A 27,460-nucleotide genomic window follows, 5' to 3' on the forward strand; every position below is an offset into this window, starting at 1 on the left:
GGAAAGGGAAGGGTAGGGTATGTGCTGCCTTCCAGGTGCCATAATAAGTGATGCCACAACAAGGGTACCAGACATCCCAGAGAATGTTGAGAATTATTACTGATTGGGAAAACCAAAATGTCTCCATAAGTACAGTGTAACAGGCTGCAGTGCTTATGGGGAACCATAAAGAGTACAAGGAAACAGAAACAGTTAATGTAGCTTTGCAAGGGGCTTCTCAAAGGTATGGCCAATGGATTTTGAGATACGAATTATACTATGGGAGAGTGGGGAGTTGTTGTTGTGATTATTTTATTATATTTATTTGTATTACTGGAGCCCCCAGGAGCCCCAGTCGTACTAGGCACTGTACAAACACAAAACTAAAAGTTCCTGCTCCAAAGAGCGTGCAATTCGGAGAGTCAGAGATTCCAAGGCCGGAAGGGACCATTGTGATGATCCAGACTGGCCTCCTGTATAGCACAGGCAGAGAATTTCCCCCCAAATAATTCCCAGAGCAGATCTTTTAGAAAGACATCCCATCTTGATTTTAAAATTGTCAGTGACGGAGAATCAACAGTGATCCTTATATATACTTTCAACACAGTCTAAGTATAAGACAAGAGACAACAAATGGAGACAGACAGACAAATGATGAGACACTGATGGTCAGCAGGGTGGGCAGTGGTCTCAGCACACCAGCAGCCTGGCCGTTGTCAAGTTTTCTGTAGGTATCCCAGCAAAGGAGAGTTTTGGGAGGGATTTGAAGGAGGATAAGGACGTAGCTTTGCAGATGTTTGTGGGGAGCTCCTCCCAAGCTTGTGGGGCAACATGGGAGAGAGCACGAAGGTGCTTGTTTGAACATTTAACAAGTAGGCAATGAATGAGAGGTGAAAGATAAGGTGGGGTTTGGCAGTGAAGGTCCTTGAAAGTGAATATAAGCCGTTTATGTTTGATGCATTAAAGAAGGAAAAGCCATTGGAGGGATAGGGAGCCCGGGGAAGAGAAGGTGATGTGGTCAAAGTGACAGGCTAGGAAAATGATCTTTGTAGCAGCATTCTGAATGGATACAAGCAGGGCAAGATCGCTTTTGTCCAGACCAGAGAGAACGATGTTGCAGTAATTGAGACACAAGGTGATGAGAGACTGGATGAGAGTTTTAGCTGGATGGATGGACAGGAAAAGCTGTATCTTAAGGTACATCTACACTTGTGGTGGCGTGTACGGTACAGACGCTGCACACGCAGCTATCACAGGTATAGACAGTGAGGCACGGGTTAAGCGAGTAAAGTGCCCTACACTCCTGACCCCCGAGGGTATATCCCCTACACAGGCTCTCCACACACCCAAGCGGTGCCTCCCACATCTACACTGCTACTTTTAGCAGTGTCGTGTCATGCTGCTCCCTGCTACCAGAGCCTTTCACTGCGGCATGTAGCTGCACACCTCAGTGACCAGTGTGAACGCAACCTGCCTTTCACTGCGGCATGTAGCTGCACACCTCAGTGACCAGTGTGAACGCAACCTGCCTTTCACTGCGGCATGTAGCTACACCTGTAAAGCCTGTAGTCTGCACACTGCTGTAAGTGTGCACGTCTAAAGACGTAGCTTTAGAGAAATTATTCAGAAAAAATCTGCAAGATTTAGACATAGCCTGGAGGTGAGGACCTAGAGAGAGGTGCACGTTGAAGATGGTGCCCAGGATACACGCCTGAGTGACAGGCAGGATGGTGGTGTTCACAGTAATTGAGATAGGAGGTGACCGGGTGATCTTAAGGCAGGAGGAGATTAGGAGCTCTGTTTTAGCTTTGTTGAGCTTGAGTTGGCAACTAGACATCCACGAGGAGATGTCAGAGAGACAGGGTCAGGCCGAGATTTCAGTTGGGTGCCTAATTGCCATGTGTGCTTTGAAAATCTCCCCCAATATGTGCAAGGTGCTGGAACACCCATGCAGGAGTTAGAATTCTGCAGCATGAGCTCAGATATATTTGTACCTGCAAAGCGCAGTTGTAAGTATGTGTGTATGCAGAAGGGAGGTCAGCCTTTGAGAATTTAGGCCATAGTGTATCATATATTTTCAAATATCTCTCCATCTTATCTATGTATCTGGCCACTGTTATGGCACTGTATGAGTGCTGTTATCAAATCTGGTTCCAGGCCTGAGAGGATTTGATGTTTTTTGTTTTGTTCTAAATCTGTTCCTGCTGGACATTTGTTTTGGAGCTGATGATATCTCTGTGAATGAACTCCTCCAAATTCAGGTCTGATCACAGACTTCTGCTGGTATCAGATTGGCTCAGCGCTGAAGGATTCACTCTGATCTTAGAGAAAATCCCTTAATACACTGGGGGGTTGTTTCACTTTTTTATTTTTTACACAATATCTTAAAGTAATTACACTGAGTCAGAGTAAAAGATCTAAATTTAATCTGCCAAAGCACTGGAATTCAAAGGCCTGATTGACATTCTGCCCTTTTTAATATGACCCACTGGAATCTTTCCAAATACAAATTCAAGTCAGGATGTGCTAATAATGTGTTTCCAAAAGAATCAGAGGGGTAGCCATGTTAGTCTGGATCTGTAAAAAGCAACAAGGAGTCCTGTGGCACCTTATAGACTAACAGACGTATTGGAGCATAAGCTTTCGTGAGTGAGTACCCACTTCGTCTTTCCAAAAGAAGGCTCTGATCCTGCAAAGATGTGAGCACATGCCTAAATTTATAGTCCCACTGAAGTCCCACGGTGAGAGTACTCCCCGTGTGTACAGCTAAAGCACATGCATGTCTTTGCAGGATCTGGGACTAGATTTGCAGTGCACCTCAGATCTACCTGTCTTTACCAGTCCAGGTACTATATCTATCACCCTCCCTTTGCCATCATGATTATGAGGAAAACTAATGATATTTTACTCACCAGTTAAAATAAAAATTATGCCTCCCTTGGCAAGCAGAATTCTGCCAGACTGATGTTGTTATAAAGTCTCTCCAAACTCTTCCCTTTGATCTTTTTGTGCCTTAAAGTTAGATTTCTCATTGTATTGGTTCATGATTAGTATGGGACATGAGGTTTTCATTGCATTGACTCCGCGTTCCCCCTCCCCCTCTGTGCATTAACAAAGCAGCGGTTCGGACATTCTTGTTAGTGTTATCCCAGATGAATACGTAGCTGCGAGTCTGAAGGTCTCAGAAGTAGGGATCGAACACCTTTAAAAGTGTGCCTGCCGCAGGCCCTTTGTGCGGATAATTTCCCCATGTGGTCTGCCTTTGACATCTGAGAGAGGGATGTTTCCTGTTTGCTGACATGGAACAGACTCCCTTCACTCCCTCCTTTATACTTCCCTACACCTGCCTTTTTACTGAGTGTCCATTTACTCGCTCCTCCACTTCCTCCACTTGCCGTCCTGCCCTCGGGGCCAGAGCCATTAACCACCAAGGCTTCTCTCCCTTCTCTGTGCTTAAACAACTACCCCTTCTTCAGGGCTTTTTATGGGGAGCTTCCATGTGCTTGGCTACAGGCAACCTCCCCCTCACCCCACCTCTTCGGCCTTTTGTGGCCTATTCACTGGCTCACTTGACCCTTCCGGGACCTTATCCCCTTGTGGTCAGCGTGTGTGCGTGCCCAGCAGACCGCGAGACTAAGTCACTGCTCTGTTGTACTTTTGGGCAGTTGTTGGTGACATTTCACAGTCTCCTGACCCGAGCTGACATAAATGGTGCTTATCTGAAGGAGTGGGTGGGAGCCTCCGAGCTACACAGAGCACTAGTCGCCTTTCAGCTCGCTCAATGCAGGATCGATTCGGAGGGGTTTGGTTGGTTGGAAGGAAGGCCGGGCCTATAACAAGTAGCATATATAGGTCACTGGGTTTTAGGGATGATTTAATAAATGTATATTTTGATCTACTGTATTATTATACTAAGGCCATTTTCAAAGGTCTTACCCTTATGGAGGTTTTTAGGCCATCCTTAGTATAACAAACTTTGCCCTCTTTTAGCACCTTCCATTTCAAAGTATGTTACAAACCTGCTCAAACCTCACAGCCTGCCCCTGAGGTAGGTAATATCCCCTTTTTTTTTACAGATGGAGGAACTGAGCTGCGGAAAGCTTGAGTGACTTGCCCAAGTGCATGCAAGGAGTCGGTGGCAGTGCTGGGAATCAGAACTCCGATCTTCTGACTCCCAGCACAATGCCTTATCCACAGTGCCACATTTGTTTATGCTTCAAGGCTCCTTTCTGTAAACTCTAAATCTTTGCCTGCATGATTATTTGTATAGTGCCACAGGAGAATGTGTGGTTTGCAAATTCATAAGAAGATGGGGTCCCTGACCCAATAATATCACACTCTTCTTCAGACAAACCCGGTAGATGAAAGCTAATAATGGAGGCTATGATAGGAAATATGCGTTATTTTGTTTAATTTTTTACTCTTTGGTATTCTGATTTTTTTTTCTTTAATTTAAGCGCCATTTGACCAATACAGAGCAGGGGGTTTATGACAAAAGAATAAATACAAGTCCAAGATTCAGGCACAAGTTGTGACTGTACCTTGGAGTTGTGTTATTAGGCTGATGTGTGGTGAGGACTTCAGTTAAATGAATAGGAGCAGGCTGTATGCTGGAAGAGATCAATTTTGGGAGGCGATTTTGAAGGAGGCTAGAGAGGGCGCTCAGACTACAGTGATGAGAGTCAGGTAAGTACCTAGATAGATTGAGAGCTGTATTTTCACGTCAGAGTGCTGAGGTTTTACATGGCTAATTTGAATTCCCAGGACAGTCAAGCAGGGTAGGTTTTCGTTGACTGTAATCCCAGAGGAAGTGCTCCCTTTTTAACAATGTGGTGAGAAAATCTGGGTCCTTGAGGTGCTGTTTCCTCCCCTCCTTTTTACCCTGGGTTCTAGAGAAGACCCCCTCCCTCCCCCCATTTCCCTTGTAAAACAGAAACACGCATCCCAGCCTGGTCTCTCTTCAGTCCCTTGTCGTCTTAACCATCATCAAAGTGTAGCCGTCTAGGCGACAGGTACAGGGATACAGGGCTGCACATATAACGCTCAGCCTGTTCAACTTGCGCATGAGGACGTAGAACGAATGAGACTTGCGGGATCAAATGCTGTCTTGATTTCTACCTGCGCAGCTCCACCGACATCAGTCAGGTTCTACTCCTGAGTGACTTCGCTTTTCTGTGCTTCAAATTGCCCAGCTGTGCAATGGGTATCATAATATCTGCCTAGCAGGGGTGCTGGGGCTTATCTAATCAGCGTGTGTGCAAAGGGGTTTGAGCTACTTAGCTGAAAGATGCTGCAGAAATTCAGTGTATTTATTTATTATCCATCCCCTGTTTTGATCCAATTTGAATATGCCCTTAAAGATTTAAAGCGACCTTCTGTGTGAGTAGTCAGCTTCCTGGATGGCCTTTTCTGAATCCTCCTCTATGGCATCCTTCATGACCTTTCTGCTGCCCGTGATAGCAGCTGTGTTAGGCCATTGCCCTGAGGGCCGGCGTGGGGTCACCATGCTGCAAAGCATGCTCTTTTAGCTACTATTTTCTCTTCACAGGCTTTTAATTGTGAGGAATTTTGCTGGCTGTGATACGCTTATAGTAATTTAAAACAGAACTGGACAAAGCAGGGGAGAATATATGGCAGGGATGATCCCGCACTGGCCTGAAGGGATGGATTAGTTGGGACCTAATAGGTCTTCTCTGTCTCTAATTCCTTTGTTTCTGTGCTTGAACACATTAAATGCAAAATAACAAAACACATGCCAACCGGCCCCCCCACCCCACGCACACTAAGTTAAGACTGAGACTGTAAATGCACAGAAGTCAAGAAATCTAGAAGCTAAGGTTCCCACAACAAAATTAGCTCAGCTGCATGGCACATATGACATCTGTAGTAGATTGGATTACGCTTCAGGCTGCTAAATGTATGTTTTTATTTAATGAATATATGCACTTTGGCTGCATTGTTTAAAACTTTTGTGTGTCTAAGTGCATCACTCTAACAGTGCGCTAAAACAGGTGGGAGTTTGTATTTAATGTCTTTGTTTAAAAGCAACAAGTGTCCCCTCTCCCCCAAACTGATCACCTTCCAGCTGCTGACCCCCCTCACTCTCCATTCCCATCCGAGTGACAAGCTTCCAGCTGCCAGACCCAGACCGTCTCCTCCCTGTGTCTATCAACCGCTCCTATCAAATTCTCCCTAAACCTGCCTAACTCATTGACAAACTTACTACCCCCTTCCTAGCTTTAAAAACCCACTTGCCCCTTGCTTCTTCCTGTGGCCAAGTACCCTAATATATGCCAGTGTGCAGTCTGCTTAGAGTCTAGGAAGTCTGGCAACAGACCATCCTGGCTTAACCAGGAGATCTTCAATTATTTAAAAATCAAAAAAGAGTCCTACAAAAAGTGAGAACTGGGTCAAATTACAAAGGATGAATAAAAACAAATAACACAAGTATGTAGGGATAAAATTAGAAATGCCAAGGCACGAAACGAGATTCAACTAGCTAGAGACATACAGGGTAACAAGAAAACATTCTACAAATACATTAGAAGCACGAGGAAGACAAAGGACAGGGTAGGACCATTACTCAGTGAGGAGGAAAAACAATAACAGAAAATGTGGAAATGGCAGAAGTGCTAAATGACTTTTTGGTTTCGGTTTTCACCAAAGGTTAGTAGCAATTGGATGTCTAACATAATGAATGCCAGTAAAAATGAGGTAGGATCAGAGGCTAAAATAGGGAAAGAACAAGTTAAAAAATTACTTACACAAGTTAGATGTCTTCAAGTCACCAGGGCCTGATGAAATACATCCTAGAATACTCAAGGTGCTGGCTAAGGAAATATCTGAGCCATTAACAATTATTTTTGAAAAGTCATGGAAGATGGGAGAGATTCCAGAGGACTGGAAAAGGGCAAATACAGTGCCCATCTAAAAAAAGGGAAATAAGGACAACCCAGGGAATTACAGACCAGACAGTTTAACTTCAGTACCTGGAAAAATATTGGAGCAAATAATTAAGCAATCAGTTTGCAAACACCTAGAGATAATAAGATAAGTAATAGTCAACATGGATTTGTCAAGAACAAATCGTGCCAAATCAACCTAATAGCTTTCTTTGACAGGGTAACAAGTCTTGTAGATAGGGGGAAGCGGTAGACGTGGTATATCTTGACTTTAGTAAGTCTTTTTATACTGTCTCATATGACCTTCTCATAAACAAACTAGGGAAATACAACCTAGAGCTACTATAGGGTGACCAGATAGAAAGTGTGAAAAATTGTGACGGGGGTGCAAGGTAATAGGCACCTATATAAGAAAAAGCCCGAAATATCAGGATTGTCTCGATTTTATAGGGACATCTGGTCACCCTAAGCTACTATAAGGTGGGTGCATAACTGATTGGAAAACTATTCCCAGAGAGTAGTTATCAGTGGTTCACAATCAAGCTGGAAGGGCATATTAAGTGGGGTCCTGCAGGGATCGGTTCTGGGCCCGGTTCTGTTCAATATCTTGATCAATGATTTAGATAATGGCGTAGAAAGTACACTTATAAAGTTTGCGGACCATATCAAGCTGGGAGGGGTTGCAAGTGCTTTAGAGGATAGGATTAAAATTCAGAAAGACCTGGACAAACTGGAGAAATGGTCTGAAGGAAATAGGATGAAATTCAATAGGGACAAATGCAAAGTACTCCACTTAGGAAGGAACAATCGGTTGCACACATACAAAATGGGAAATGACTGCTTAAGAAGGAGCACTGCAGAAAGGGATCTGGGGATCATAGTGGATCACAAGTTAAATATGAGTCAACGGTGTAACACTGTTGCAAAAAAAGCAAACATCATTCTGGGATGTATTAGCCGGTGTGTTGCAAGCAAGACATGAGAAGTAATTCTTCTGCTCTATTCCACGCTAATTAGGCCTCAACTGGAGTATTGTGTCCAGTTCTGGGCACCACATTTCAGGAAAGATGTGGACAAATTAGAGAAAGTCCAGAGAAGAGCAACAAAAATGATTAAAGATCTAGAAAACATGACCAATGAGGGAAGATTGAAAGCACTGGATTTGTTTAGTCTGGAGAAGAGAAGACTGAGAGTATGTTCTTATGTTCTTATGACATGATAACAGTTTTCAAGTACATAAAAGGTTGTTACAAGGAGGAGGGAGAAAAATTGTTCTCCTTAATGTCTGAGGATACGACAAGAAGCAATGGGCTTAAATTGCAGCAAGGGAGGTTTAGGTTGGACATTAGGAAAAACTTCCTAACTGTCAGGATGGTTAAGCGCTGAATAAGTTGCCTAGAGAGGTTGTGGATCTCTGTCATTGGAGATTTTGAAGAGCCAGTTAGACAAACACCTGTTAGGGATGGATAATGCTTAGACCTGCCACCAGTGCAGGGGACTGGACTAGAGGTCCCTTCCAGTCCTACCATTCTATGATTCCCACACAGGAGATATTTGACAGTAAACGGCAATTTACACCAGTTCTCTGCATACTATTCACAATAATTAACACCCGCCATGGCATTTACGTGGCTTCTGTGTGCCGTTTATCTCCTGTTCAGAATCACTGATGTGTGCATTGCACTGAATCTGATCCCTGGCACTAGTCCCCATTTCAGACCAGTATTCAAATCAGTTAGGCTGGGATTTAAAATCTTGGAGGCGCAGAGAAGCCGAATAACTGGCCCCAGGCCGATATGTAACGTCACTGGCAGAGATGGGAATAGGACCCAGGTTTCCCATCTCAGTCCCTGGCTGTAAGCAGAGTGTTGCTCTAACCACATGTTACCTCTTTGAATGACTGTTGGCAGTAACAGAGTCACTCATGCAGATTTGGTGCCCGATTCCCCTCACACCATGCTTAAGCTGTAACCATCCCAATACACACACATCTGTAATTCAAAAAATATAGGAAAGGCAATTTATAGCGGCACAAGAACCTAGACCACAGAACTCCGTATGCAGTAAATTTAGCATAGTACATTTGTTGGTAGTACTTGGCATTTACTTGTTTGGTACATTATAATTACTAATTTTGGATATAGAATAAATGATAGGTAAGTGAATTACAGGGCTACAGTTACATGGTATGGTTCTTTTGACATCATGAAGCCAGAATGGCTTGTGGTATCATCAGAAAAATTCCAGGATATAATTATAGCTGTTTTCCTACATCTGAAGTCTGCTTAATAAGAAGATTCCTAGATTTTAAGACCAGAAGGGACTGTTGTGATCATCTGGTCTGACCTCCTATATAACACAGGCCAGAGAACCTCCCCAAAATAATTCTCGTTTGAACTACAGCGTATCTTTTTAGAAAAACAACCAATCTTTATTTAAAAATTACCAGCATGGAGAATCCACCACAACCCTTGGTAAGTTGGCCCAATGATTAATTACCCTCACTGTTAAAAATTGGTGTTTTATTTCCATTCTGAATTTGTCTAGCTTCAACTTCCAGCCATTGGATCATGTTCTGCCTTTGTTTGTTTGATTGACGAGCCCATTATCAGATATTTGTTCCCCATGTAGATACTTATAGACTGCGATCAAATCATCTTAACCTTCTGTTTAACCAAGAATTTTTTCCAAGAGTTGTATCCTAGATGGGGGCACTGTTTAGGCCATAGCTGACAGCAGTGAACTGTTGCTGGAGGGGACGAGCACATCCTCGGAAAGACAGTTGTCTCGCAGCCACAAGCTTCAGATCGTAGTATTCTGTTGTAAATCAGCAGGGCTCTTGTAATCGGTGGAGTTACACCAGCATAAGAAAGAGCCAAACTAGGCCCACGGTTTTAAAACATTTTTAAGTGGGGAGTTAAGAGGCGGGAGAGCCACAGAACTTCAAGTTGGTGGGTGGTTTGTTTGAAGAACTCCCACACCAGCTCCAGAAATTATTTGTGGGATTTCGCTGTAGCTGCTTTGGCAGCTTTTTCCACCTCCCCTCTTAACACAGCCACAGGGGAAGAGAGATGACGTTTGTGTGTACAATAACAGCAAACGGACGGCGAGCCGTCTATGAGCCAGGTTAGCTTCTTCCGTGGCTTTCATTTGAGAAATGCCTGCCACGAATGAGTATGTGTCTGTGATCTCCTAAAGGGAGCCAGAGGTGATGGGGCCTTGTCTTCGGCTCACCCATAGTCTTTAACTTGACCTGCTAATTAGTGTGAAAACGACAAGCTGCCTTGTTTTCACTAGGGTTTTACCTCATGTTAGCTAGCTCAAGGTATGAACACACCTTTTTTTCCTAGTGACACAAGGCTATATTCTGGTTACAGTATGCAAGAAATCTAAACATAGCTTAAAAATAATTATTATTAGTTTGTATTAGAGTAGCACTTAGAGGCCTCCAGCACATCTGGACCCCATTATGCCAGTTGCTCTGCGCGCATGCACACACACGAGGAAATGGTCCCAGGCACACACAGCTTACAATCTAAATAAGAGCTTCTTCAGGGCAGAGCCTCTCTATTCCTTATACAGACCTGAACGCTCCCCTTTCTCCCCTCACTACTCTCAAAACCCTTTGTCCCAGCCACCCTCCTCCCAGCTAAGGAGGTGTGAACAAATCATATTCATAAATGAGCTGGAAAAAGGGGTAAACTGTGAGGTGGCAAAATTTGCAGATGATACAAAACTACTCAAGATAGTTAAGACCCAAGGAGATGGTGAAGAGCTACAAAAGAATCTCTCAAAACTGGGTGACTGGGCAACAAAATGGCAGATGAAATTGAATGTTGATAAATGTAAAGTAATACACATTGGAAAACATAATCCCAACTATACTTATAAAATGATGGGGTCTAAATTAGTTGTTACCACTCAAGAAAGAGATTGTGGAGTCATTGTGGATAGTTCTCTGAAAACATCCACTCAGTGTGCTGCGGCAGTCAAAAAAGCAAACAGAATATTGAGAATCATTAAAAAGGGATAGATAATAAGACAGAAAATATCATATTGCCTCTATAAATCCATGATATGCCCACATTTTGAATACTGCGTGCAGTTGTGGTTGCCCCATCTGAAAAAAGATGTATTGGAATTGGAAAAGGTTCAGAAAAGGGCAACAAAAATGATGAGGGGTATGGAACGGCTTCCGTATGAGGAGAGATTAATAAGACTGGGACTGTTCAGCTTGGAAAAGAGACGACTAATGGGGGATATGATTAAGGTCTATAAAATCATGACTGGTGTGGAGAAAGTAATAAGGAAGTGTTCTTCGAGTGCTTGCTCATATCTATTCCAGTTAGGTGTGAGTGCGCCACGTGCATAGTTCATCAGAAGGTTTTTCCCCTAGCAGCACCCGTCGGATGAGCTCTGGAGCCCCCTGGAGTCACACCTTCATGGCGCTGCATATAGGGCCCTGCCGACCCGCCGCCTCTCCGGTTCCTTCTTACTGTCAGTGGCGGTCGTCGGAGCGTTTCGTCTCTCATCTTCAATGAGCGATCCTCTAGTGTATTTTCTGTAAATAGTAAAGATAGTTTAAAAAACTGTTGTAGTTAGTTAGTTAGGCATCTGGACTTGGGGTACTGGAGGGTGTTTTCCTCCCCCATTTCCCCGTCCCTCTCCCGGGCCATGTCTCAGACCCAGGGGTTTAAGCCGTGTGGGGTTTGCAGGAAGCCTATGCTCAAGGGCGACCCGCATTTGGCTTGTCCAAAGTGCTTGGGGGAGTCCCATCAAGCGGACAGGTGCAAGGTCTGTTGGAGCTTTCACCCCCCACACAAAGGAGAGGGATCACAGACTAAAGTTGCTGCTAATGGAAGCAGCTCTCCGCCCTCAGTCTGAGTCGAGCCCCATGGACGTGGCACTGGGCTCCTCATCGTTGGTGCGCAGCGTGCCGGCGTTGGTCCAGGAAGTGCCGAGGAAGGACTCTGGGGTCAGAGACCCGCGGCACCGTCATTCCCTGGCACCGACCACGGTGCAGGATCAATCTCAGCACCACTCACAGTCTGCTGTCCCAAAGAAGCAGCACAGGAAGACTGATAGAGGGCGCTCCCCTTCCCGCGCATGGGAACGTGAACCGAAAGGAGGGAGACTGGTGGGAGACTGCACCTCCCCTCCAGCTCAACAGCCGGCACCGTCGACTCTGGGCTCACGGGAGAGACCGTTGAGTCCGGTGCCACTGGAGGAGACCCAGATGGAGGATTTGGACCTCCCTTCCACACCCGAGATTTATGAGACGGCGCGGGACCTGATAACACTGACAGGCCCACGCTCCCCCGACCACAGTGTCACGGCACCAATCTCGAGTTCCCAAATGACTCAGAGGCCACCGGTGAAGTCCAGCGGCAAGCTGGCTATGACTCGGCAACGATCTGCATCACCCTGGCACCGATCCCCGGCACCAATGGGCACGGCGCCACCATGGTCCCCAAGCACGGACTCATCGGAGTCTGCATCAGACACTGACTCATATGTGTCCCGGAGAAGCTGACACCGTAACTGCTGGCACTCCCAGTCAGCGGGGATGATTCAAACTTTTCCCCCGGTACCGTGACCACCACAATGGCAGATACTGGTTTACATGCCGACCCAGTGGCCTTTCTTGACCCCGTGGGCTTACCACCGGTCCCAGGGGTCTGCCTTGGTACGCTCCATTTCGGTCATGTCTGAGAGAAGGACTGTGTGTAGGGCCAGGGATTTTTCCTGGGCATCAGCCACCGCTACCGCCGCCAGCGCCACAATTGGTACCACGCCTGGCACCGACAACAGACCCGGCACTGTACCCGGCGCCCTCCCCGGCACCACGGCTACACTCAGTACCACAGATGGTACCGCAGCCACCACCACGACCGGTACAAGGGCCGGCACCGAAGTGGACTCCGACATGGGGGCGGAGCCGCAGCATTTTGTGGAGCCGGATGGGCAGGAGGGGCCCTCCCATATTCCAGGCTCCTCCTCATCATCTCCAGATGAGGCAGTGGCAGGAACATACTCAGGGCCTCCCCTTCCTGACAGCAGAGCCCACCTTGAACTTCTGAGCCGGGTTGCCAAGAACCTTGGGGTATAGATAGAGGAGGTCACCGAGGTGTCAGACCCAATGGTGGACATTTTATCCCCTATATCCGAGTTTGTTACAATCTCGCTAAGGTCCCTGCCCCCACTCTGACTGTGCACGCCACCAGAGCTCAGGTGGCCTTCCTGGCCCAGGTACCAATCCAGGAGATATGTAGAGCGGCTACGTGGTCTTCGGTCCACACCTTCACTTCACATTACACCATCACCCAGCACACCAGGAACGATGCAGTGTTCTACAGGGCTGTGCTTCAATCAGCGATTGCATAAACTCCGACCCCACCTCCTAGGTAAGGCTTGGGAGTCACCTAACTGGAATTGATATAAGCAAGCACTCGAAGAAGAAAAAACGGTTACTCACATTCTCGTAACTGTTGTTCTTCGAGATGTGCTGCTCATGTCTATTCCAAGCCCACCCGCCTTCCCCTCTGTTGGAGTATCCGGCAAGAAGGAACTGGAGAGGCCGTGGGTCAGCAGGGCCCTATATGCGGCACCATGAAGTCGCAACTCCAGGGGGCTCCAGAGCTGATCCGACGGGTGCTGCTACGGGAAAAACCTTCCGGTGAACTGTGCACGTGGCACGCTCATACCTAATTGGAATGGAAATGAGCAACACATCTTGAAGAACAACTGAGAAGGTGAGTAAACGTTTTTAATTTACTCCTTCTCATAAAACAAGAACTGGGGTCACCAAATGAAATTAATAGGCAGCAGGTTTAAAACAAACAAAAGGAAATATTCCTTCACACAACGCACAGTCAGTCTGTGGAACTCTTTGCCAGAGGATGTTGTGAAGGCCAAGACTATAACAGGGTTCAAAAAACAACTCAATAAGTTCATGGAGCATAGGTCCATCAATGGCTATTAGCCAGGATGGGCAGTGATGGTGTCCCTAGCTTCTGTTTGCCAGAAGCTGGGAATGGGTGAAAGGGGATGGATCACTTGATGATGACCTGTTCTGTTCATTCCCTCTGGGGCACCTGGCATTGGCCACTGTCGGAAGACAGGATACTGGGCTAGATGGACCTTTGGTCTGACCCAGTATGGCCGTTATGTTCTTATCACCATTACAGTTCCTTGAGCCCAACCCATCAGAAGGGGGTGCTGTTGAGCAGTTCTAGGTACATTCACCCAACCCCTCCCCAAGAATGAGTGCACTGCCTCTACAGCCTTCTGAGCCCCTGCCAGACTCCAGGGTGGCAGCGGGAGGACAAAGACCAGGGGTTCTTGAGAGCCCCCCACATGCCATGCTAGGCTGCCCAGCTCTTTATGTTGCTCCACACATGGCTTACACTTAAAAAACAGGGATGTCATTGCGCTGCTAAGGCACATTTGTCCCAGGCCTTTTGCTGTGTTAAGAGTGTCTTAAACTCTCCTCCTCTCTGCCCATATTTACAAGAGAATGTGATAAATTCAGTATTGATTCCTTCTGTTACACTGTAAATTTTGCAAAAGATGATTAAATAGCACAATAGTGTCTGCAGGCGTCATGGCTCAATATGTTGTGGGCCAACGTATCGACCCCCTCTGTCCAAAGGCAGCGAGTTCCACTCCCCAGCAGCCTCAGACCAGTAATTAAAATCCTCAGAGACTGGGATTTAAAATCCAATCATATCATTGCACTGAGGCTTCTAATGTCCCACCGTGGCGAGTGTAATAAGTGTGTGAGCACAAGCACATTTATGTCCATGTCGAAGCTTTTAAGAATAGTTTCCCCACAGGGTGGGGAACAAATAGATCCCTTTTGAAGTCTTTCCGGGCACAAAGCCTTGCACTGACATAACCATTTGTAAGGCATTTAATAGCTATATATATTTATGGAGAGAGAGAATATATGAAGAGAGAGAGAGTATTATTCTTTAGTTTCCCTTTTCGCGTTAATACCTTAAGATCAAGGTTAAAAGTGGTTTTGTTCCCCCTAGAAATGAGGCACTTATAAAACAATATGAATAGCGATGTGTTAATGAAATTATACCTGTGTGAGAAATGTGACAACCAGGACACAAGCAGCAAAGACTTTTCCAAGCCAAAAGTACGAAGCCAGGATTATAATGGTCCGTCAAGGGGTACCTACAGCGCTCCCATCTCATACATCCTGGGGAGCGAATGTATCTGATGGCAATCCCAAATCAGTTAAATGTTTAAGAAGTGGGTAATGTTGAGGCACAAGTTCAATACCATGTACTGTGTCTTGAGGAGTTTTCCTTCTGTGCCCACATAATATCTGGAATCAACAACGTGCATGCTTCATATTTGACAGGCGTGTTCTGCAATGAGCTGCATGCATGCTTTATATTTGATAAGTGTGTAAAGTGCCAGCTTGCTTAACCATTATAATACTGGCACCATTTGAATACGATCTGTCTTCAGTTGTACGAGACAGAAGGTTCCAAAATATTGCACTGTGATTAGAAGGTTGGTTTTTTTTCTTACATGCTTACCCGCTTACAGAATATGTCCGTTGTTTGGGATACTTCAAGAGATCATTCTTGTCAGATAATCCAATGGAATAATTTTCTATTAACAGTTAGGGCCAAATTCCAATCTGAGTTACAATGCTGTAAACCAAGAGTAACTCCATCAAAGGCCAGTTAGTCCCTCAATTTACGCCAGCATAACTGGGAGCAGAACCTGGTACTTAATTGTATATTTTGGTAAAAACGTTTTATGCGATAGTGAAAATATATAGGCGGGTGTCCAGCGTGTATTATGTTTGAAAAAATAAAATGAAAACAGCAAGTGCAGGACTAGCTTGAGATGCAAAGCCGGTCTCTGAGCAGGCTGGTCCATGATAATGGAGACACAGAAAGGCTTAGCAGTAGCTAAGACCGTCCTCAATAAGGAGCATAGTAGCAAACTAAGAGAGGAGTGGAAAGATTTAGCTCTTTTTCTGGCAGAATTGATGCAAAATTATGGCTGTGGGACCAAATTTTTGAGGTACATCTGAGCAAAAACCTGTGCAGGAGACCAGCACAAGGCTCATGCAATAGTTAGGTGCTACTTACGCCCTCAAAATAGCACAGGGCGTGAATTTCACCCTTAATGAAGCATACTGAGATACTGTAGCCATTGGTGCAGGAGGAAGAATTTTTAAAAAGATGAAAGAATTTTTGTTAATTTTTTAAATTTAAAACAATCTCCTGTAGTTTAGAACCTTAACACTGTAGTACTGTGTAACTAATCAACCAGTGTATAACGAGAGGCAGCCATCTCTAGTTTCAGTGGTCAAGGTAAGTGAAATATAATAAGCATGTGGACCGAGCAAGGGACTGGGACTCCCAGTTCTGATATAGACCTGCTATGTGACCTTGAACAACTCATTTCTCCTCTCTGTTCCCTTTTCCACACCTTTGTCTGTCTTGTCTATGTACATTGCAAGCTCTTCTGAGAAGGGATGATTTCTGACTATGGATGAGTTTGTGCCTAGCACAATGGGGATGAGCACTATCATAGCACAAATGATGTAAAAATCAGATTTGTTTCAGTTTTAATAACCTGAGGAGGTGGAAGTCAAAGGTTAGGATGATTTTTAAATTCTTTCTAAACAGAGCCTTTAATAATGCTACTCCTCTCCTGCAACTGAATAAAGTGCCGCCTTAATCAGACTCTGTACTAAATAGGACTTTTAACCTGATAGTACCTATTTAAAAAATGAAAGGTGTTCCTAAAACCATTGGGGAAGAATAATCACACATACAGGTGATGATCACAGTAAAAACCCTAAGCAGTCCCAGGATTAGCCCCAAAGATTCTCTTCCTGCTTTCATAAATTCAGTGTTTAAGCCCAGAAAGGGACTGGTAGATCATCCGTTATATCACAGGCCATTAAATTTCACCCCGTTAGCTCTGCAATGAGCCCAACAACTTGTTTTGCTAAAGTAAAACTTGTGTTTGGCTAAAGCATGTCATGCAGAAAGGCATCTGGTCCTTGTTTGAAGACATCAAGAGATGGTGAATGCACCACGTCCATTGGTCATTTGTTCCAATAGTTAGTCATTCTCACCATTAAAAATGTGTGCCTAATATCTAATCTGGATTTGGCTGGCTTCAGGTTCTTGTTATGCCCTTCTTTTCTAGGTTAAATAGCCCTTTCAAACCAGGTATTTTCTCCCCATAAAGGTACATGCAGACTGTAATCAAGTCACCTCTCAAGCCTTTTGATAAGCCTTACAGATTGAGCTCTTTGAGTCTCTCACAGTAAGGCGTTTTCTACAGATCTTGAATAATTTCAGTGGTTCTTTTCTGCACCCTCTCCGTTCAGAATGTTGTGCGGTACTAGGTCAGACATCTTACAAAAGTTTAAGTACATTACCTCTAGGTCGTTCCCTTTGTCAACCAAATTTGTAATCTCATCAAAGACTGAAATCAGGTCGGACAGAATTTATTTTCTTTCAAACCACGTTGACTGGCATTAATTGTATTCCTACCCTTGAATTCTTGATCAGTTGAGTCCCATATCAGCCTTTTATTATTTTGCCTGGGATTTGACGTCGGGCTAGTTGGTTGTCTGTTAGTTTGTTTGTTGTTTTGGTGCTTGCTCGCTTGCCATGTGCTCTTGATAGTTATAGAGTGGTCTGCTTGGAGGCTGTGTGTTGAGCCTAGGGGCCTGCTAGGCAAGACTCAGAGCTTCCTAACAAGGCTCTAGCCTGCCATCCTTTGATCTCTAATCCCTTAGGATGCCTTGACAAGGTGCTGGGGCTGATTCAAGGGAGAATGGGGGTTTCAAAAGCCAGCTCCCGAGTGACCAGAGGAGCCAACAAACAAGAGCACCAAACAGGAGTTTTGTGACAGAGCTTAAGAGCCAGATACACCTAATAAACATTCTCTAAATTTAGGCCAATCACCACCACCACCACCATCCCCAAGAAAAAACCACACACACAAAGAACACACAAACAAAACCCCTGCAGGAGTAATAAGAATGCCGGCCGAAGTCCAGCAGCAGTGTGGGGGCTATCCAGTTCATTGCGCTGACTGCAGCGTGTATGGGTAGGTGACACATGTGCATTCGGTGTACGCAGCTCATAGCCCTCAGAAACTGAGTGTGGAGCTAAGGGAGATGGAGAGGTACATAGACAAGATTTTCTGGGACACAGTAGAGCAGCTTTGCCCCCCGTTTGTCAGCCTCTGCTGTTGAGGAGGATAAAAGTCTTGTCAAGGAGAAACAGCAAACTGGAGCAGAGGGAAATGACCCCATAGTTTGGACCCTCCTCCTGAATGATGACGAGGTATCATCTCACACTGAGGATACCCTTCCTGGGGGAGGGAAGCCCAGTTATGAGAAAGAGACAGATAATAGCAATGTGGGATTTGATTATTAGAAACATAGCTGGGTTTGTGATGACCGGGAGAAGCTCATGGTGAATTGCCTGCTGGGTGCGAAAGTTGTGGATCTCTCGAGGTATCTAGACAGATTTATGTGCAGGGCTGGGGAGAAGCTGGTGGTCATGGTACATGTAGGTACCAGTGACATAGGGAAAGGGAGGAAAGAGGTCCTGGAGGGCAAATTTAGGCTGTTAGTTTAGAGATTAAAGTCCAGGATCTCCATGGTAATATTCTCTGAAATGCTTCCAGTTCCATGTGCAGGGCCAGTTAGACAGGTGGAACTGCAGAGTCTTAGTGCGTGGATGAGATGATAGTGTTGGGATGAAGGATTTAGATTTATTAGGAACTAGGGAACCTTATGAGAAAGGAGGCAAGGATGGGCTCCACCTAAACGAAAACGGAACCAAATTGCTGACATGTAAAATTATAAAGGAGTTTTAAAGCTAAGGGCTGGTGAAAAGCTGACAGGTGCAGAGGAGCACACGATTCAGACAGACACATCCCTTAGAGGAGGATTTATTAAAAGGGATTCCCTCTATCCTAGTAAAGAGAAGAGAAGAGAACGGGGGAACCGGAACCAGCTGTGCCAGAGGGGCCATACCCTCTGCCCCCCACACACACTCTTTTACAAAGAGGCTACAAAAACAGAAAACCCAGTAATAATGAGGAATTTCAACTATCCCATATTGACTGGGTACGTCACTTCAGGATAAGAAACAAAAATAACGTTTCTAAATATCATTAATGGCTGCTTCTTGGAGTAGGTAGTCCTGGAACCCACAAGGGGAGAATCAGTTCTTGATTTAGTCCTAAGTGGAGCACAGATCTGGTCCAAAAGGTGAATATAGCGGAACCTCTTGGTAATAGCGACCATAATGTAATTCAATTTAACATCCTTGGGGGGAAGGGGAGGGCATACCAAAGAAACCCACTGCAGTAGTATTTCACTTCAAAAAGGGGAACTACCCAAAAATTAGGATGCTAGTTAGATGGAAATTAAAAGGAACAGTCACAAGAGTGAAATGCCTGCAAGCTACGTGGAAACTTTTTAAAACAGTGTAATAGAAGCTCAAACTATATGCATCCCCTAAATAAAAATTAAAAAAAACAGTAAGAGGACCATAAAAACTCCACCATGGCCAAACAACGGAGTAAAAAAGGAGACAAAAAGATATCCTTTAAAAATTGGAATCCTACTGAGAAAAATAGAAAACAGTGTAAACTCTGGTGGGTCAAATGTAAAAGTATAATTAGGTAGGCCAAAAAAGAATTTGAAGACCAACTGAGTCTCAAAAACTAACAACAGTTTTTTTAAGTACATCAGAAGCAGTAAGCCTGCCAAACAATCAGTGGGACCACAGGACAATCAAGGTGCTAAAGGAGCACTCAAGGAAGATGAGGCTGTTGCACAGAAGCTAAATGAATTCTTTGCATTGGTCTTGACTGCAGAGGGTATGAGGGAGATTCCCACACCTGAGCCATTCTTTTTAGGTGATAAATCTGAGGAACTGTCCCAGATTGAGGTGTTGTTAGAGGAGGTTTTGGAACAGATTGATAAATTAAACAGTAATAAGTCACCAGGACCAGATGGCATTCACCCGAGAGTTCTGAAGGAACTCAAATATGAAACTGCAGAACTACTAACTGTGGTATGTAAACTATTGCTTAATCAGCCTCTGTATCAGATGACTGGAGGATAGTACATGTGATGCTGACTTTTAAAAAATGCTTTGGAGGTGATCCTGGCAATTGCAAGCTAGTAACCCTAATTTCAGTACCAGTCAAATTGGTTGAAACTGTAGTAAAGAGCAGAATTATCAGATATGTAGATGAAAATGATATGTTGGGGAAGAGTGAACATGGCTTTTGTAAAGGGAAATCATGCCTCACCACTCTATTAGAATTCTTTAAGGGGTTCAACAAACATGTGGACAAGGGTGATCCAGTGGATATAATGTACTTGAACTTTCAGAAAGCCTTTGATAAGATTCCTCACCAAAGGCTCTTAAGAAAAGTAAAGAATCATAGGATAAAAGTGAAGATCCTCTCATAAATTGGTTAAAAGATGGGAAACAAAGAGTAGGAATAAATGGTCAGTTTTCACAATAGAGAGGCAAATATTGATGTCCCCCAGGGATCTGTGCTGGGACCAGAGCTGTTCAACATATTCATAAATGATCTGTAAAAGGGGGTAAACGGTAAGGTATCAAAATTTGCAGACAATACAAAATTACTCAAAATAGTTAAGTCCAAAGCTGACTGCAAAGATTTACAAAGGGATCTCACAAAACTGGGTGACTGTATAACAAAATGGCAGATAAAATTCAGTGTTGATAAATGCAAAGAAGTGCACATTGAAAAACATAATCCCATCTATACATACAAACTGATGGGGCTGAAACTAGCTAGTGCCACTCAAGAAAGAGATCTTGGAGTCATCATGGATCATTCTTGGAAAACATTGTTAGGAACCATTAAGAAAGGAATAGACAATAAGACATAAAATATCATAATGCCACTATATAAATCTATGGTATGCCCACATCTTGAATACTACTTGCAGTTCTGGTCGCCCCATCTCAAAAAAAAAGTATTTTAGAATTGGAAAAGGTACAGGGAACTGCAACAAAAATGATCAAGAGTATGGAACAGCTTCCGTGTGAGGAGATATTAAAAAGATTGGCACTGTTCAGCTTGGAGAAAAGACGACTGAGGGGGGGATATGATTGAGGTCTATAAAATAATGAATGGTGTGGAGAAAGTGAAGAATGGAGGGTTATTTACCCCTTCACATGACACAAGAATAAGGGGTTACCCAGTGAAATTAATAGGCAGCAGATTTAAAACAAACATAAGGAAGTACTTCTTCACACAATGCACAGTTAACCTGTGGAACTCATTGCCAGGGGATGTTGTGAAGGCCAAAAATATAACAGCGTTCAGAAAAGAACTAGATAAGTTCATGGAGGATAGGGCCTTCAATAGCTGTTAGACAAGATGTTCCTAATATACTTAAAGGAAACTTCTTTCTATTGTCCTTAGCCCTGCCAGCCATGGATTTTTCCCTGATGGCTTGAGCTTCTTTTATCAGTCTTCTACTCTTCTTAACTTCTAATTTATATCACTTGCTATCTATTTCCCTTGCTTTCCATTTGTTATATGTTGCTTTTGTGTTTCTAATTGCTGTTTTTTCTTTGTCACTGAACCAGGATGGGCTTTTAGGCAAAGTTGTCTTCTTTCTTGATTGTGGAATCTTGGCTTTTTGGTCATTTAATGTCTCCTCTTAAAGAACTCCCAAATTTCATTTTAATTTTTCTGTCTAATTTTTTCCTCCCAATCAATTTTGCTCATGAATTTCCTCAGTGTTTTTAATTGCAGGAAATTAGCCCTTTTGAAACACAAAGTGTACACGTATTGCTGGTTGGGCCTGTCTTCTGTTAGCCCATATGGAATGTAATCTGATCATGATCACTTATCACTAGGCAACCACTAACTTCCAGTCCAATGATTAATTCATCTTTATCCATCATAATAAGGTCTAAAACAGAGTTATATTGTGTTTGGTGCAATACCTTTTTGCATTAGAAGGTTATCATCTATAATTCCTAGAAGCTTTAATGATGTGTTACTAGTGGCTGCATGAGACCTCCAGCATATGTCTCCCAAATTAAAGACCCTCATAACTACACAGTTGGGTTTTCCACACAAAACAGACAAGTATAGAAGGGATAACTAACTCATCCTGGTTTGATTCAGTACTTCTGTAATAGACCCCCAGCAGTACTCTCTCCCTTCTTATCATTGATCCATATGCATTCAGCACACTGCACTTCTGAGTTATCAATAACTCCAAAACAGGTATTAATGTCTTTAATGTTGAGTGCCATTATTCCCCTTTTACCCACTCTATCCTCCCTGAACAGATTATAACCCGTGATTGTAACATTTGAATCATGCAGATTGTCCCACCAGATTTTAGAATGGCCAATTATATCAAATTTCTTCCCATCAATGAGAATTTCTAATTCCTCTTGCTCGCTACCCAGACTCCTGGCACTGGTATATAAATCATTGAAAAAAAATTCTTCTCTTCGCATTCTTTGTTACATTGATTTAATTTGTTCATGACATGGCTGAGTTTGAGTTTGTACCACATTTGCCTTCTTAGCATCCTCCCCTAGCATTTCTAGTTTGACGCCTTCCTGACTGCTCCAGCTAGTCTCCAGCAGAGAAATTGAGTCCTCTACCCATGAGATTCAGGCCTTCCTGTTTAACAGCACCCTCTCCGGCTGAAATGTGGCCCAATGTGCCACTAAACCAAAACATTCAGCTAGTCGTGCAGCCAGTGGTTCACCTCCAGTATTTCTTCCTTCTGCAGTTCATGCTTCCTTGGAAGGGTCTTTGGAAAGATGCTTTAAGAGAAATGTCAGGGTTTATCTCATGCCCTGACATGAGGACCTATATAAATCATGTCAGAGACTTGGGACTTTCTCCTTCATCCCTTACTTGGTGAGCTCCCACTGACTTCAATGGGAGATTTATCCTTGAGTAATGGTTGAGGGTCAAGTCCTTATTGTCAAATCAAAATGTGGGTTTGGAACTGGTTTATGAAGAAACAGCCAAAACGAGGTGTAGGGGAGAGAAGGCACTGGTCTTTGGGCCACATTCTGCCCTCATTTACGTTCGTGTGTAATCCCATGGAAGTTGGTGTTTTCTTGGGTGCAACTGAGGGCAGAATTTGCCTTGATATGTAAATACACTGAGAGGGGTCAATCCTGTGAATCCTAACTGGGGAAAAATACCCATGGACATCTACAGGAGTTTTGCCTACGTGAAGGACAAGCAGGGATGGGTTCTAAATGATCTAGGGTGTAATATTCAAATGTTCCTACGGGTCCTAAATCACTCTGGCACTCTTGAAAATTTTATCCCATATTTTACCTTGATGGGATTTGAACATCTCCTGGGGTGTGTGTGTACCCAGTGAAATCCAAGCTGCTGAAAGAATCATTTGAAGGAAGAAGGCCAGACTCTTAGCAGGAATAAATAAATGGAGCGACAGCAGTTTACTCCAGCTGAGGATCTGGCCATGATGTGTCCCTTTTATCTTTCAAAAAAACCCAAAACACCCACAAAACACCCCAAATTTGATAGAATTACGGGTCTGCAGTGGCTACTTTAGGGCAGCAAAAGCTGTTTAATGTTAACACTGTATGTTAAAAGCTACCTGTGAAATATTTGTGCCTTATTGATTTAAAAACAGGTTTATTTTACTGGAAAAAAGGGTGATCATGCTAATTCAATCACTGAGGACTCGGGAGGACAGCAGTCTTTGTATATTACTTTAACTAGCCATGTCGAGCAATAATAATGTCACTGCTTGTCAAAGCTGATGGCTGATGACATCGTGTAATCCCCAGCAAGTAATACGGGCAGCTATCTCCTGGTGAATTCTGGGCTATTTTGGTGCTCAAAACAAGGCCTTGGAGAGAAGTAACTGTAGCGGCAAATTGCTTTTAGCACACCTGAGTGTGTGGGCAGTGCATGTAATTAGTTTCAGTGTCGGTCAGGTCTGAGGAGCTGGCTGTGGGTCCAGAAAGAGGCACTGGCATTCAGTGTGTCTTTCTTGGGCATCCCCAACAGCATACATCTTTATAGGTTTAGGTTCCCCCCAGTTCTGTGTGGAATATATCTTTTGTTTAAATGGAACTGTGTGTGCCCTAAAGAAACTGTGGACCTGACCCTGCAAAACCTTGCTCTCTTAGAACAGAATTCTGCCCATCAAGCGTGCTGGGGTGCAGTGCCTGCAAGCTGTGCTGTGGGTTGGGTCCCTAGGAGGAATTCATCTAGAAAAACACCCGGCAGCACACACCAGACGGTGAGCTGCACCAGCCATACAGAGAGGGGGCAGTGTGCTCCCTGCTGTATGCCTAGCCATTCAGGGTGAAGCTACCTCTCCCTGCCCGATTTCAGACAGCTAGTGCTCTGGGCAATCCTCAGGAGTAGGGACTTCCCTCCCCAAGGAGATTCTGGCTAACCCCGGAGCAGTGGCACTGGGGATCAGGGGGGAGAGGCGGGGGGCCAGAGCTCCTTGCGCTTTCTCCTCACCTGCACAATAGCAGGAAGCCCTGACTGTGAAATGAGTGACTCTGCTTCTGTCAGTCTGGTTTTCACCTTGGAGTTTACGTTATACAAGTGAAAATTAAAACCCTTTGCCAGCTGGTGAAGATGATTGTTCTGTTTGTACCACAGCAGCTCTGCTGACAGTTGTGTGGGTTACTGTAGTTATCATTATCCTCCTGTGGTGCCTTCAGTCGGTGCACGAACAAAGGAAAGGAGGGTTAGTGGGTGTCTCATTTGGGTGGCTCCCCTGAATTTTAATTATTCTGCTCAGGCTTCTTTGCAAACAGCAGCTCTCACTGACAGCACCAGGACAGGGATGGTCTCATGATGATTCCCAACAGATACTTCGTCCGCGTCAGGGACACCAAAGAAGGGTGATCTACGAAAGAGAGGGTCAGGACTAGAACAGTGAGAGGAGGTCTGCACTACGTCCATTGGTAGAACTGCAGTCTGTATGATAGTTTGCAGAACATCCGATTATACTGTGTGCCAGGTTCCAAGTAATGCAATTTATTCTCCTCTGTCCACCTCTGGCAGAAAAGTAATTACCTACTGATGTACATATAGCCCCATCAGTGTTGTTTGAGCCCCTCATAACACCACTGTGAGGTGCTGAAGAATTATCCCCATTGTACAGAAGAAACTGAGGTATTGAGAGAGAAACAGAAATGACTTGCCCCAAGGTCTTACCTGGAGTCTGGCAGAGCTGGGAATGGACCCCAGGCATTGGTACCTACGCTCAGGCATGTTGCTGGGTCCCATCTCAGCAGCTTGTGACTTAGACAAGAAAGTCATGATAAAATCAGCACTAAGGATCCTTATCTGCCCCGGCCCCTGCCCACCCCCATCTTTGCAGGAGGCTTGGGAAAGCTTCAGTCTCTCCTACATTCTGGGCATAAGATTGTCCTTTTCATGTGACGTTTTCCCCCCACTAGGAGTTATTAAAAACTTGCCACCGAATAAAACAGCATAATTCTGTGCGGTGCCAGTGCCCGCCCATCCTGAGCCCTATTGACAGTTATCTGGAATCTGAAGGAATTCAAGACAAATTGTTAAGAGGATGGAGTTAATAAAATTTGAAAAATTGAGACCTGTCACTCCACTAAACTTTTTTCAATACCACTGACAGAAACATATTTCCCCAATGAATGACCTTATGCAGCTGCTCCGGTGCCTCGTTGCTGCACTGATGCTAGGAGTGAACTAGCATGCTATTTATCAAATATTATAAGCTAGAGCCTACTAATACGAACAGGGGGAAGGGGGAGGTGGGTGCCTTGCACAGCCTGGGGTGTTGCCCAGGTGTTGATCCCCAGCTAGAGACAGCTAGTGGGAGGTGACAAATTGCCTACTATTAAGGATCTAAAGGTTGGAGCCCTCTCAGGGTGCACACAATAGATTGCCAAGACTGCTCTGTCCAAAAGGCTCTGCTCTCTGGACCAGCTGCTTGGCTTGTGGGGAGGGAGGGGGGCAGAAGGGGGAAAGGCGAAGGAAGGTCAGGCCAGGGCCCTTATGAACTAGTAGCCACTTTCATGTTCTATTAGCAAACGGAGTGACACCGTTATTTATTAAAGCGTAATATTTTATTGAGGTGAAATCGACCAGTTGTATGAGTCAGGTTCTATCAATTATTGCGGCAATTAGTCAAGTCATCAAAGCCATTAACAGGGGGATTAGGCCAATATTGGATAGCCATTATTGATAGATCCAGGACAAAAAGAAACCCTCAGCCCTCCTGAAATGAACGCAGACCTGGCCTCCAGGATATCTTCATTTGGAGAGCCCATGAAACTTTTCCCCACTCCCTACCCAAACTAGCACAAACTGAAGATGTTTTTAAAAACATCAGGGCAGCAGGTGCATTTTGGGGCCACTGTCTCTTTAAAAGATATTGAGTGGCCAACCCAGGCAGTATACAATCTCACCTGTCCCAGTCATATTCTTTATTTGCAATGACAAGGCTTGCAATAGAAATTACTCTGTGTCGAATGTTTATGGAGCACATTTTTCATTCTGTAAGCAAATATAGATCCCCGATGCCAGCGCTTAAAAATGGCTAATATCTCCAGTTCGTGATAGCAAAGAGCCCTCTCAGCGACAGCTCTTCAGTTTAATATGATTGCTGTTCACTGTTCCTGAGTGCGGATAGTGTGCTTTGTGCAGCAGACTACATTGTAGAGGCAAAAATATAGCCTCATCAGTATATGTTAATTGAAGCAACCGAGTGCTCGTTTCTGAGTTTGCTCTTCCAAATCACCCATGTAGACTAGTGGGAAGGAAAGAAGTGCAATATTTTTAAAATCTTGGTCTAGTTGAGGGGATGGCATAATACTGCTTTGGTGCTTTGCATTTTTTCTTAGCACTGTACAGATATTTCCTGTCTACCTCTCCCAGGAACCCCTGTAAATCCCCATTTTACCGACGGGCAAACAGACAATGAGTCGTTGTCAGAGCCACTGAGTAGAACCGTGGAATCCCTGGCTCCAAGCCCACTGTGCTTTATCCACAGAACGTCTCTGCTTCTCAGGGTTTCACAGACCACTCTCACTTCAGAAGATATTGTCTGGCTAGTTCATTCAAGCTTGCTGGGTAGAGCCTCAGAGCTTTGCGTTACAGGCGAATTGGACATTTTCATAGCTCTCGTTTTCTGGTTGGAGACAGCAGGCTGCAGTACATGTGGTATGTGGCGTTGAGATGTATCTCTGTCTTTGCAAGTATATCGTGAAATGCTAGGATACCCTGTGTCTCATCCATTGAGATCTCTGATGCTTGACTCGTTGACTACTTCCTTAGACATCCTTATTACATCTACCAATCCTAATCTTGGACCACCATAGCTAGTGGACCATATTTTGCCCTACGTGCCACCAAGGCACCGGGGATCAGTTGATTTGACCTTTTTGCCATCCCTAGGTCAGTCTGGTTCAGATGGTGATGGGGCGGTGGGAAGCTTTCTTAGTGTTAGGACATTGTATGTAGAACTTCTCTCATGAGGGTGCCTATCGGAGTCTCTCTGA

At 44.4% G+C, this 27,460-nt stretch overlaps 1 protein-coding gene across 1 annotated transcript in view; it reads left to right on the top strand.

The window, feature by feature from the left end:
* The window catches only part of CLPB (ClpB homolog, mitochondrial AAA ATPase chaperonin), a 135,227-nt gene that overhangs the window by 49,148 nt on the left and 58,619 nt on the right, over positions 1 to 27,460 (top strand). The window lies entirely within an intron of this gene.

This window comes from Terrapene carolina, unplaced genomic scaffold (assembly GCF_002925995.2).
Source record: "Terrapene carolina triunguis isolate 2854851 unplaced genomic scaffold, T_m_triunguis-2.0 Scaffold430, whole genome shotgun sequence".
NCBI lineage: Eukaryota > Metazoa > Chordata > Testudines > Emydidae > Terrapene > Terrapene triunguis.